This window comes from Notamacropus eugenii, chromosome 4 (assembly GCF_028372415.1).
Source record: "Notamacropus eugenii isolate mMacEug1 chromosome 4, mMacEug1.pri_v2, whole genome shotgun sequence".
NCBI lineage: Eukaryota > Metazoa > Chordata > Mammalia > Diprotodontia > Macropodidae > Notamacropus > Notamacropus eugenii.
The window spans coordinates 268,341,533-268,354,599 of NC_092875.1; the positions used below are offsets into that span (position 1 = coordinate 268,341,533).

The 13,067-nt window shown below is 34.8% G+C and overlaps 1 pseudogene; it reads left to right on the forward strand.

The window, feature by feature from the left end:
* The window catches only part of LOC140502494 (uncharacterized protein C1orf198 pseudogene), a 138,278-nt pseudogene that overhangs the window by 1,651 nt on the left and 123,560 nt on the right, over positions 1 to 13,067 (forward strand).

A 13,067-nucleotide genomic window follows, 5' to 3' on the forward strand; every position in this document is an offset into this window, starting at 1 on the left:
CTCTGGACTGTGACCCAGATCCAAGAAGGGCAAAGCAAGAGAATCTTGCCTTAGTGTCAGCAAAGATATCCATTAAATCATCCTCTCATTAATTGCATGATTCCCACACAGTCTGTGAGCCAGGAGCTCAGGAAGCAGCTGCCACTGCTGCTTCTGCTGCTGCTACTGCTGCTGCTGCCACTACCATCTCCTCCACCCTGGGACTGGGGCTGGGCCATACTCCTCTCTTACTCAGGTATTACAGAGTTTTCCAACTCTCCTTTTATTCTGTCTTTGGTATTTATGCGTCAAAAATCTAGAAATTGCCACAGTTGCCAGTGATTCAGTCCCCTGAGGCCTTCTCAGATCCTCTCTATGCTTGCATGGCCCATGATGGACTGCAGTCTGCTCCCAGCCTTGTGTGATAGGCCCTGTCAATCTTCCAGCCCTGTCTTGGGCTGGAAAATTGTTTCACTCTATCATTGTATGGGTTCTGTAGCTTTAGAATTTGTTTAGTGATTTTTACAGGTATTTGTAGGGGCTTTGGGGAGAGCTCAAGCAGGTCCCCGCTTTTACTCTAGCATCTTGACTCCACCCTCCTAAAGCATAAATTATGTTATAGTTCAGAGACCAAAAATTTTTATGTCAACAAGAACATAAAATTCAACAGATTAGTACAGGAGAGACTAGAATGAGGAAGAGTTAAACTGTAGAGAGAGTTAGCACAGAAAGAGTCCTCAAATGTTATCTAATCCAACTGCCTCATCTTACAGATGAAGAAACAGAGGGCAAGGATAATCAGTGGTTTGCTGAAAGGCACACATAATAGTGCAGACTTCTTCACTTTTAGGGTTCATTTAAAAAAAGACATTGCTAGCATTCATAGCTAAATCTTTAACTTTTTATGGAAAAGAAGTAGAAAAAAGAAAACAATTCCCCACCTTTTTTCTGTTTAGGTAGAATGAATACATACATGTTCACATACACAAAAATATATGTATGTTTATACATATAATGTTTAATTCTATGTTGGGGTAAAACCTATGAAATAAGCAAAATATATTATAGAAAAATGAATCCATTAGAAAATTGGAATAAATTAGAGAAGTGAAAAAATTTAACTTTATTATATCATCTACGTCTACAATCAAACTTTCTTCTTTATGTTCAAAACTCTTACTTGTTTGTTTGTCTCTAAAATTGCCTGTCCTTTTAGAAAAGCAGATCTAAGAATCTGTACGTCAGGCTCTCCTGTGTACATCAGAGTGTTTGCTTTTACATGTGTGTACTAAGGTTGGGGTTGTATAAATATGTTAGGATAAACTATCTAAGCCAAGAAGCTAACAATCTAGGGAAAGAACGTAACCATGTAACTATTCTAGGGTATACCATAATTAGGGATAAAATATTTAGAAAGATAACTTGTCCTATTGAAATCTAGATTCTTATATTTTGAGCCTTATTCCATATGTCATCTGTGTCTTTTATGTTTTCTTGGAACATCTTATTTCAATAATATTACTACACTTAGGTAATAAAGAATATTTTTAAAAATCAAAAATTTCAAAAGACATGTTAAAAGTGGGTGGATCTAAAAAGGAATTACATGGACACAAACACATAAGTACATTCTCACAGCCTTGCTCTGAGTCTGTATGTTCATTCCCAGTGCTCTCTTTTTTCTGTTAATAGAGTAATGAGGGTTCAAATCATGACTATCATTGACCAGGGATTCATAATCACAGACATCAAAATTCTAAATCACTCAGTGAGGACTTACATGAAAACTCAAAGAACCTTGAATATCAACAGCAAAGTATAGGATGGAGGTTACTTACCTTTTCACTCCATGTTATTTCTCAATTATATTAAAGATCCCTTAATACAAGTATGATGGAGGGCAGTTTAGATCCTCCAGGAAACCACATTCAAAGGTCCCAAACACATCCTCAAATGACCTAGACATTTGTAATTAAAATACTGCTTAATTTATGTATAACTCCAAGCCTCACTAATAAATTGTGGCTACCACATATTCTTACTTAACTTTTTCTTCTTCCATGTACTCTATATCCATCTTTCATTCAAAAACCACTCAGTATATACTCTGACAGTAAGGACCAGGGATTAGCCTTCATCCAGGTCTACTGTATCAGTTACAAAATCAGGAAAATGTCCTATGTTCCTTTTATAGAAAGGAGGTAACTGTAATTATCAACAGCTGCTTACCACTTTTACTTTACACACACAGCTGTCTGCCTAATAAATCCTTGTTGATTCATTGATTTACTGCCTTCCAAGTGATGACTTCCCAGAATCTAACAGAGAGACAGAATGGTATTATAAGGAGTCCTAGGTTTTTAATAAGAGGACTGATAATACATTAAAGTAGAATTATTTTTTTAAAAAAATAACTAAAATAAAAAGCATAAACCAAAAAAGGTTTTGGGGCAGTGAGGCACAGTGAACAGCACACTAGCCCTTGATTCAGGAAGCTATGGGTTCAAATTCAGACTCAGACACTTACTACCTGTGTGACCCTAGGAAGGTCACTTATCCTTGATTGTCTCAAAAAAAAAAAAAGATTTTTAATCTCGGTGGCCAGGTAATTGGGCAGCTATGTGACACAGTCAATAAAACACTGGATCTGGAGTCAGGGAAACCTGAGTTAAAATATGGCCTCAAACACTTAGTAGCTGGGGAACCCTAGGCAAGTCACTAACTCTTGTTCACCTTAGTTTCTCCATTTGTAAAATGAGCTGGAGAGAAAACCCCAAATGATGTCTTGAAGAGTCAGACCTAACTAAAACAAGTGAAAAATAGGTCAAATAATCAGAAACACCATCCACATTTCAAACCCTGGAATAATAGAAGAAGCCAAAGCAAATAAGCAGTTCAAAACATGGAGAGGAGAAGTACAACTCATTCAGCTTAAGAGTTTGATGGGGGAAGAAAGAAGTTTGTATTGGAAAACAACCTAATATGATGAGTGATGAGCAATTTAGGGTTGCCTTCATGGCTAAAAAATTTTTGGATCAAAACCAAAACAAGCAAACAAGATGATATAGTTCCACCTTTAAAACCTTAAACATAGTGGCTGCAACATGGAATATTCCAATTTTATTTACGAAAAATGAACCTCAAAATCATAGAATCTCAGAGTTAGATCATATCTCAGATGTAACCTTATTCAACCTACACCTGAATAAAAATGCCCTCTATGATATCCTTGAAAATTGGCCTTTCAAACTCCTCTTTAAAACTTTAGTACGATGGTACCCACTAGCTCAAAAAGAAAATCAGTCTTCTCTGCTTTCAGATAACTGTTTTTATTAGGAAGTTCTTCTTTGTATGAAGCCTAAATCTACCTTTCTATAACGTATACCCACTTAACTGATGAATAGCAGAACAAATCTAATTCATCCTCCATATGAGAGTTTTTTTTTTTAAGTAGAAGACAGTTTTCACGTGCTCTTAACCCTGCTCCATCCTCTTCAGATTTCTATTTTCAATGCTGTCATTCTATTGACCATGCCCAGTTACTTTAAATTTTCTGTGTATGGTATTTTCTCAAGACCGTCTACCGCCTTGGTTGTCATTCTTTCAAAATATTTGCAATTATTAAAGTACTTTAAATAGAGATTTTTGAATTTCTTTGCTGTGAAGTAGTTCTCTAGATGTCCTCTGATCTATGGGAATTTCTGCCTTTCCTGTTCTAGAAATAAGAAAATGTTTGTTAAAAAAAGTATCCTACCACCTTAACTTATATTTAGTTTAGATTAGACTTTTAAAATTTGAAATCCACCAAGTGATCATCTAAAGTTATGGTTTCATCTTATAGAAAAGAAAATCAAGGCATAGAGGGGTTAAATGACATACTGATGATCTCAAAGATAGTAAACTTCAGAGGTCAGATATGAATTGAACTGCTCTGATGCCAGAATCAGTGTGCTTTCTACATCGCCACATCTTTGAATACCTTCTCTCAAGAACAATTTTGTCAGTCTGGGTCTAATTTTCCATTCCGCATATATAAAGTAAAAATTTATTTGAATTTACCTGGAGGAGCTGAGGAAAGTGTCAGGAAGCATTATTCTTAAATGTAAGTGGATTAAAGAGTAGAGACTTCTTTCTGTGATAAGATTTGATAGACCATGAGGACACCCTTCTCCTCTCCTTCTGCTATTTTTTCACTATTTGTCCCAGAGCCTAATTTTATCATAGCTCTGAAGTTAAAGCTTCACAGAAGAGGACACGTTGGAAATTGTAAATCTTTTGTTAATTTTTCCTTTTTCATGACCTCCCCTCACACATTCAACAAGTCCCATGGAACCATTTAGCCAACTTGATTTAATCATACATTTTTCCCACTCATCTCAGAATGATACACACCAATATGGCCAGAAGGCTAGAATCAAACAGGTCAGACTTAAAGATCTCTATGATGCTTTAAAAAAGAAGAAAAAGCAGCAGAGATTGGCCAGCATCTTTTCTATGATGGCCAATGTTTCAGATTACTCAAGTCATTATCAATATATAATTATGCCACATGCAATTTTATGACTGATAGATGTTGAACAATGGAATTCAGAAACTTTTCATTTTAATTTTGCATGAAAGTTCAGTTGGAGGTATCAATATTACACTTCACAAACTCTGTAATTCTGGTTAATAAATCCAGTAATGAAGTATTTTTATGTCCTTCTTCTCTTGCAACAGACAGTAAGATTCTTTCTGGATCCAATTAAGCTTCTTAATTTCTCCCCAACTAAGAAAATGCTGCTACTTTCTGAATATTTCATAAACCAAATGTAAGGTTCAAATCTCTAAATACACATCATGGAATCATGACAAATATTTCAAATGCATTTGTAGAACAAGAATATTTTAGTTATATATAAGCATGGCAATGATTGATCTTAAAACATTTGACTAAAAAAAGACTAAAACCATATTCCTGTAATTCCTTATGCTAATATCTCTTTCCTATAGTGTCCAACATGCTATAATTTTTAGCCTGAGAAAAGCACATTTTGAGTATGGTATCCACCATGCAGTTTAACAAATAATATGTATTTCTATCTCAACCAATCAAAACATGAATGTGTATCTTGTGCACTTAAATGTATTATAAGCTACTTGGAATCAGAAATTTTAAAGGTCTTACACATTTTTTTAAAAGTGCAAGTCATAATACATGAGAGATGCATGTTGTTTAATCATTAAAATTTAGTATGATGCTTGATTATATTAGATTATTACAATGATAAAGATGAGGCAGCTATATGGATAGAGCACTAGGCCTAGAGTCAAGACAAAAAAGAGTTCAAATCCAGCCTCAGACACTTAATAACTGTGTGACCATAGACAAGTCACTTAAGGTGTGTTTACCTCCATTTCCTCAACTATACAGTGGGGATAATAACAGCAAATATTTCTCAGAGTTGTTGTGAGTACCAAATAAACCAGTTGTAAAGCATATTGTACAATGCTTGGCCCACAGTAGTCACTACACACACACACACACACACACACACACACACACACACACACACACACACACACATACACACACACACACATATGTACTTGTTCCCTCCTACCCCATCCCAAGATGTTGATGTTGACCATTCATCACAGATTTATTCACAATATTTCATGTTTAATTTTCTGTTAGGTTAAAATATATTTGGGACTGAGAGCACAATTCTTTGTCTGAAGGAGAAGCAAGGTAGATACAACGGAATTGAAAGTACAATATTTTGAAGAAAATCATCAACTTAGTGTTAGAGTAACGGAGTCTTCTCTACTATCTACTACCTCTCCACCATGCTTACCTGTTCCATGCTATTTGTTTCCCATTTATAATGTAGGTCTAATTTGAATTAGCCACTGCTGTATAACCTAGTCAGACCTTTTTACACAGTATATTGAGGAATGGGGATATCATATGATGTCTTAAAACCAGGTCATGCACCACCTTCTGGTGCTCTTCTCCCAAACTATTTTATTTTTAACTATCTGCATTTATATTCTCTCTCTGTCTCTCTCTGTCTCTGTCTCTGTCTCTCTGTCTCTCTGTCTCTATCTCTGTCTCTGTCTCTCTGTCTCTCTGTGTCTCTGTGTCTCTGTCTCTGTCTCTGTCTCTCTCTGTCTCTCTGTCTCTCTCTTTCTCTCTCTCTCTCTCTCTCTCTCTCTCTCTCTCTCTCACCCTTTTCCCTCCCTCTCACTCCTTTTCTCTTCCTCCATACATGCACATACATACATATACATATATTTACAAGTATGCTTATGTATGTACTTCTTGTTTGTCCTGTTAGAATGTAGCATCCTCAAGAGTGACAATGATTTCATTATATTTATAATGCTTAGTACCTAATATGTTGCCTGGTACATAGTAGGAAGTTAATAAGTGCTTATCAAGGAATTACTTGTCTTGGAACTATTAAAAAGGATGCTATCTTCCCTTGTGTCTTCTCTATCCCTTTGTTAATTCCCCCTTGCCTTCTTGTGACCCTATTTCTCTCTATTGTGATAATTAAATCTATTTTCTCCCTGAAATCACTGTTATGGCAACCAGGTCATACTAGTTATTAAAAAAATGCATTTTTGCGCCATGGAGAAGGGAACAGCTCATGGCAATTAAAGCACTGTACAATTTCCCAAACACAGATCAAGTTCCTCTCTTTCCACATTTCTGGGATATCCCAGCCCATTGTCTATCTACAGTGCCTGCTGGTATACATCTAGTAATATAATACAAATCTGAGGAAAAATTTATAAAAATCTTTATTCTGAAAGGAATTGAAATAGCCACCTATTATGTTTCAGGTATTCTAAGAACTTTCCAACTATTTTCTCATTTGATCCTCACAACTCCACACGGTAGGTGCTATTATTATCCCATTTTACAAATGAGGTAAGTTAATTACACAGGATCTTATAGCCAGTAAGTGTCTGAGGCTGGATTAGAACTCAAATCTTCCTGACTCTAGATTCAGGGCTCTTTTTACTGTGTCACCTAATGGAGAGGCCCACTGTGAAAACATAAATTGGTTTAAGCTCCAGTGGTAGGAATCCTTAGAACAGTAAAGTTGAAACAGAGGAAATAATAAAAACCTGAAGGAAAATTAGCTTTCATTACTATTTTTAAAGGCAACAAAGAGACCATTAATAACTTCTGACCCATAGGACCACATTCTCATTATCATAATTTTTAATGAGGATCTACACTTGCATCAAGGGCATTCTTAGGAGTGGTACCAGAAGGGAATTAGAAGATTTTCTGAAGTAGTATTTTATATTATATCATATCTTTACCATCATAAAATTGACTGAGAAATATAGAGAATACAGGATTCCCCTAAGGATTGCTTGTTGTTTGTTTTTTTGTCCAAAAGTTGTCTAGTCTTTGCCAACTAAAAAATCATTCAATTTTGTTTGGCAACATGTTATGTTAAAGGCTTTCTTCCTTGCCTTATATAAAATTTCTTGAAAGATATTACAGAGGACATAACTGTGCCTGACAATCCTATACTTAGTGATATCAAGTGAGGCATTATGGAAAAGATAAATGAATGTGTCATTTATTCATATCATTCCTAGAGTTATATGACTGAGGGGAAATTTTGATAGAACTAATTCAACTTACTATTAACTTAAATATTAGTAAAGAAAATAGACCTACATTTATAGGGGACATCACTGAATATGTGGCTAACTAAAGCTCCATTTTAGGTGTCTGAACTCAATTAATACTTTTCTGAGTATTCTTAAAGCCATCAACTCATACTTCTTTTACACTAATAATTTTATCATTACATTGGATCACATCACCTTATTGAAGTCCTAACCAAAATATTATCCTGTGGCCAGCCGCCTGATTCAAGCCTTTCATATATAGCTAGGCTGGTCTTCACATAAGAGACATGGTCAATCTCTGAGACTATAAAGTACTTCCTTCTTTGAAGAACCTGCCAGAGCTAAAATTGCATTGGGACAGAATTCCAGAGGCATCAGGCTATGAGGAAGTATCAGAATAAGATTTTTATGGAGGCAAGAAACCCTAAAAAGGTCTAGCAATATATTTTACAGATGCCATGTGCAGATTTTATGGGAGGAAAAGAACAAAAATTGTACAGGATGAAAACATGTGGATGACTTTTGCTCTGTATCCTTGGAGGGAATACCCATGATAAATCATGAACACATTAATATATTAAACTGTGAAATCAAAGTAGTAGTCCAATAAATATTTTAAGGTGGCTGGTAAAGGGGAAAAGACACCCTTACGTGGAATAAATAAGAGAAAATATTTCTAAACAGTGTAGTTATTGGAAATCTGGTATCCACATAAATATACATGATTAATCTCACCATGAAACAGAAATGGTGGAACTCGTAAACATGGATGGCCCAGTTGGTGAAAGGACTTTAGACTATGCTTTATTGTAATCAGTTAAAGGGACCAGGGCTTCAGAATCTGAAGAAGAAAAAGCTTAGAAAGAGCACAATGGCTCTTTCCTATATAAAAATTACTAGCTTGAAGAGGAGAGATTAGATTTGTTCTTTTGAATCCCAGAGGATAGAAGAAGATGCAAAATGTGGAAATTGAAGAGACAGATTTAGGTTAGACAAAAGGAAAAACTTCCTGGTAATTATAACTGTCCAAAGTGGGATGGGTTGCCTCAAATGGAAGTGAATTCCTTATCACTCAAGATTCTTGAAGTAGAAGCTAGATGACCATTTGTCAAAGACACTGTAGTCAGCACTACTATTCAGGTACAGGTTGGTGGCAACATGGTCATCAATCAGCATTTATTAAGCACCTACAAGCCAATCATATGCTTAGCACTAGGAATACAAAAAAAAGGAAATAAAATAGTCCCTTATCTCAAGGAGATAGCAGTCTAAGGGGGGACACAACATACAAACAGCTCTGTAAATGCAGGATATTATATATATATATATATATGTATGTATGTATGTATATGTATACTAAGTTAATTATACATAATCTCAGAGAGTAAGCATTAAGATTCCGAAGGATGGGGAAAACCTTCTTGTAGAAGATGGAACTTTAGCTGTGACTCAAAAGAAACCAAAAAAGCCAGAAGGCAGCGTTGAGAAGGGAGAGAGTCCAAGGCATGGAGGACAGCCAGTAAAAATGCCTAGTCAGGAGAGAGAATGCCCTATTTGAGGAACAGCAAGGAATCTGGTATCATTGGGAGGCCAGTATCAATGGATCACAAAGTCCATGGGGGTGAGAAGGAGGGGAGGAAGATATAACAAGATTAGAAAGATAGGAAGGGGTCAAGTTACAGGGGGCTTGGAATGCCAAATAAATGATTTTGTATTTGATCTCAGAGAAGAAAAAGGACCACTAGAATTTATTAAACAGTGGACTAATAACATCATCAGAACTGAGCTCTAGAAAAATTAATGTGTTAGCTGAGTGGAGGATAGATTGGAATGATGAGGTACTTGTGTCAGGGAGACCAACCAAGAGGTTATGACAATAGCACAGGTGTGAAATGATGAAGGCCTACAGAAGGGGAGTGCCAATGTCAGAGAAGAGAAGGTACTGTGGAAATAAAATTTAATTTAGAATTAGAGAACATGGATCTATATCAGGTCTATGCAACTCACTCTGTGTATAATATTAGACAAATCACTTAATAACAACAATAATAGTTGATAGCCAACATTATTTAGTACTTATTATATTTAGCACTGTGCTAAACACTTTACAACTATTATCCCTTTTGATCCTCACAACAACTATGGGCATTGGATGTCATTGTGGCTTTATTTTATAGAAGAGGAAACTGAGGCAAACAGAGCTTGAGTGAATTGCCCAAGGACATACAGTTAGTAAGCACCTAAGGATGGATTTAAATTTAAGTCTTCTTTATTCCAGACCTCATGCTTTCTTTCTTGAAGATGCAGTTCAGGCACCATCTTTTCCATAAAGCCCTTCAGATACCCTCAACTTCTTGTTCCTCCTGCTCAAATGTCTAATATTTAGGTATTTATTACATATTTGTATTTATTAATTTTATATTACAAACCAATGGGAAGTGCTCACAAACCAATGAGAAGATAAGCTACAATCAACTATGTCCAAATATGCTCTGTAGAGAATAAATTGGAAATAACCAATGTGAGAAGGCATTAGATTTGTGGGGGGTTGGAATTCCTATAAAAATGATATTTTAACAAAGACTTCAAAGAAACCAGAGAAGCCAAGAGGTAAAGATGTAAAGTCAAATATTCCAAGCATGGGCAACAGTTAGTGAAATACCTGGTGTCAGGAAATTCTACTTCATATTCAAAGAATCACAAAGAGTCCAATGTTGGTGAATTATATAATATGTGTGCTTGTGTACAGCATATAAGATCTAAGAAGACTAGAAAGGTGAAGAAATGCAGAAAGAGCTTTAAAAAATAACCAAATGATTTATGTCTGGAGGTTATAATATTTTGGGAGTGACAATGAGCTGCTAGAACTTCTTGAGTTGGGGTGATTGGAATGACATAGTAATACCTGCTCTTTAGGAAGATCCCTTTGGCAGCACAAACTGGTGGCCTCTATAATACTGGATAAGTCTTGAGCATGTTTTGGGCAAAAGATAAAGTCTATTTTCCGAAGATTAGTTCAATTAAATATATGGAGATTTGACACTAGTAGGTTAGTCATGTGATGGTGAATTATTTGGCCATAGAAACTCAAGAAAAATGCAAAATGACAGTTATTTTTATGAAGTCCCCTTCTACTTTTATAGTCATAAAGGAAAAAGATGGAATGGGGGTCTAAGAACCATATGGTTTATAAACCTTAACTTGAATCTTGAGTCTCAAAATGTAAAATCCTTGTCCGATAAACAACAAAGTGAATACCCAACTGAAGAAGTAGAATCTGGTAAAACTTCATTTTCTGATGTAAAAGACTCTTTATTTAGACTAAAGCTAAAAATATACAGTTCAGAATGTACCCTTCCATCTCTGAACTTACTATGGCAATAGACACAGTAGATCAGAAAGGCATCCCTTCAGGATAGATGGAATTTCTGCTAAAGTCTCTGAAATCATCATTCCATGGGCTGTGCCTTTTATACCTCAGGGCGCAAGGATTTCATATTTTGAGACTCAAGATTCAAGGAATGACATGAGCAATACATACTTTGTATATATTGGATTAGATTCCTTTTGAATGGACTGGCAGGCTTTTCTCAAGTTAATCATTGCTCCTGTCATTCCTAAAATCCTTAGATTACTTATTTCTTCTCATCCTATCCTCAAGGTCAGTATTTTTTGTTTATATGCATGAATACCTATAGTCCTTGGTCTTATTTAATTATTTTTATTATATACCTTCAATTTTTACATTGCAATAGAGAGTTGCAGATAAACATAGGGATGGTTCACTGGCTTACCTTGGAAAGAGAAATAAAGGAATTGATGAAATTAGTTTAAGATGTATCCAAAGACAATTGCCTAAATTTCTCATTTTATAAGGCATTTTACCATCTTGTATTATAGTATTGATGATAGTTATTTATCGAAAGATCAGGATGGAAATAAATATAGATGGTGGGCAACATTCTTTTAATTTTCCCAAAGGATAAAAAGAAGAGAAATTCTATAAACTTAATAGGATCCTCAAATTTAAATCAACATTTTTGTTGATTTTGGTAATTTCATCTTTAAAAGTGATACAGCAGATGATGGTAAAAAAAAATGTTTAAATGTATCTTTCAAAAGTAAGGAATGAGAGAAGTCAAAGATCTATTAAAAAATACAAAAGTCTCATGACTACATCATGAATATTTTTTTTAAATGAATGGGTTTGTACTAGAAATGGCAAGCATCAAAAATGAAATTAATTATGTTTTAGCAGAAAGGAAATTATGTGTTACTTATGTAGGAGTCATTATTGAGTCAACTGTCTGTGTCAATTCAGATAACTGTCATGTTAGAGCAAAAAGCTAAATTAGTACAAAACTAGAAAAATAAAAATGAGAAAAATATATGCATACAGTAGAAACAGCTTAATCATGATCTATTCAAACAAGGTATTGATAGTAAATAGTAGGTAATAGGAAGATGAAATAACAGAGACTATATTAATTGTATGTAAAAACTTAATCAGTGAAAGTCAGCTTTTATAACAAGAAACCAAATGAACTTGAAGAGCAACTCAGCAAGCACTTAATTTAGTTACCAAGTAGAAAAGAGTTGAAACTTGAAGGTAATGTTGATTTAGGATATAAATTAATTTGTGAGATATTACAGAGAACAGTTATAAGTAATAATTATTACATAACACAGAGGGTAGAGAGTAAAACCAATTCTAAAAATAAATATTGGAGAGAGATCAAAAAAACAGTCCAGGAACATAAAATGAAGAAAGTAGGAAACAACCAATAGAAGAAAAATGTAAAATATCTGTAAAGATTTTTATAGTAAAGTTTTTTTTCACCATCAAGGATTTGAGTAGTTAATATTCCAGAATTGGGTGTTCTTAGAGAAAAAGTAGAAATGGTGGTAAAGATACCTACAATAGCATAAAAGCAGATTAGAAAGTGTCTACATACATAGGGGAGATTCATGCTGGGAACAACACAGTTGTTGAGGTCATTGAGGGATTAATTCAAAAGGTATTTGAAAGAGGGTAGGAATCAAGGGCTAGATAAATAGATTTGAAAATCATCGATAAAGAGGTGATCAGTTAATCCCTGAGAGTTTATATGATCACCAAATGAAGAAGTATAGGGGGAAGAGAGAAGAAGGCTCAGGACAATGCCCTGTGGGGCATTCATGATTAGTGGGTATGATCTGCTTAATGATACAGTAAAGGAGCAGTCAGATAGGTAGGAGAATCAGAAGAGACTGGTATAATTTTATTTTCAGTGATTGTTAAAAATACTAGATTTTATAGAAAAACCACCACCTTAAAGACTTCTTCCAACAAATTATCTCCAATCCATCAACATTATCCAAGATTCTTTGATAATTCTTACCACAGAATTAATCTTACCATAATCACCTTATCACAGATATCTGCTGAAGTTTAAAATAGGAAGATG